Source organism: Cyprinodon variegatus, unplaced genomic scaffold, assembly GCF_000732505.1.
Source record: "Cyprinodon variegatus isolate N-32 unplaced genomic scaffold, C_variegatus-1.0 Scaffold1028, whole genome shotgun sequence".
NCBI classification, from domain to species: Eukaryota; Metazoa; Chordata; class Actinopteri; order Cyprinodontiformes; family Cyprinodontidae; genus Cyprinodon; species Cyprinodon variegatus.
Genome location: NW_015151481.1, coordinates 247,705 through 249,382, shown reverse-complemented (window position 1 = coordinate 249,382; position 1,678 = coordinate 247,705).

The following is a 1,678-nucleotide window of genomic DNA, read 5'->3' as shown; positions in this document are numbered from 1 at the left end:
ACTCGCTATTACATTTTTGCACAAAATGATTTCTCACAAAGTAGACCATTTGCCCCACTGACAGCTACCCCATCCTTAGGGTTTATCTTACAGTAGGTGTTTTTACTTGAAATCTGTAATCATCATTAACAGTAACAATAAAAATACTTTCTGCAAGATACAAATGAGTTCCTTTTCTAAACCCATATTTCTCTCAAATGAAAAAACATACAATATTCTCAAAAAATGTTTTAATGATGTAGTTGTGATTACATTTTTCAAAAGATGACAATGTTTCTCAAAATTAGACACCTCATAAATTGAATTCGGATAAAACCTTATAATGTCATGATCTTAGCACTGATAGCTGGCCTAATTTCTCACTTCATTCACCTGTCTAACTCTGCCTGGTTGTTCATTACTGCTCATCTAATCCACCTGCTGCTGCTTTTATTTATACGGCTCAGTCCCCGCCATCGTTGCCAGATTATTGATCCTGATGCTCTTGTTCATGTTCTCATTCTCAGGGGACAGGGGAGAGAGGGTCTGTTAGTGTTCCCTAGTGTTTCTGATTTCCTGATCCTGATCTGTCTCTCATTCATTGAGCATGTCTGTTCTTGTCTTGTCTCAGAGGAGAGAGCTGATTTTTAGCGTTCTGTAGTGTTCTGATATCCTGACCTGTTCTGCTGCTCAAGCACTGAGCCTGCCTGTTCCCATCTGAACATTCTGCCTGAACTATCTGGAACCCCGAACCAGCTTGTTCCTATTCTCATCTGTATACTGGGTTCCAAACTCCTGGACCTCTTAGCTTGTCTGTTCCTGTTCTGATCTGTTTCTCTGATTTGGCTTGGACTCCTGCATGTTCTCCGGGGCTGCAGCATCTGGGACACTCTGGGTGGCGCCTGTTGCATCTTGTTGGCAGCCCACTGGCTGGATCCTATCTATTTTTATGGAAATGAACTGAACTATTAAAACTGGTCAGTGACTCATATGGATAATCATCCTTCGTCAGATTATCTTGGTCACTAATCTGTGTTTTTCTCCAACCAGAGTTTCCAGTGACGGGCAGTGTCCCACCCTAGCCGCTGATACCACAAATCCACAGCCTGAATCTGTATTTTAATAAACCCTTTGAATTATCCCACTGTCTGGCTTCCCTTTAATACTGGGTCCTTCTGTCCTGCGTCATGACATATGAACTACAGCAGATTACAAAGATATTGGAAAATGATCCACATTGTATGAAATACTGCTGATAACATTGTCGACACACAAATACTGGACATAAACAGTAAGTGAGATTATATCTCACTAAATTGATTTCAGGTTTGGTTTGTGTCATTTTGAAAGACATTACAAACCACTTTGTTGTGGCTACATGTTTGCTTTAAGATAAATATTGGCTTTTGTTGAAAAATTAGGTTTAGGATTCATTATTCTATTTTCTAGCATTCCTTAAGATGACATTAAGTGAGAAGGGGTGGGAATGTGTCAGGATGAGTGGCGGTTTGTGGAGGACACAAATGCAGAGACGTAAACTGAGGTGGTTTCTTACAGATACACAACCCCAGGCAAAAAAGATGGAATCATCAGCTTCGGAGGATGTTCAAAACATGACACAAAACTAAAGTAATTTCAAATGGCATCTGTCTGGCTTTAAGGAAACTGTAAAAGCAATAAAAACAAAAAAAAAAAAAAA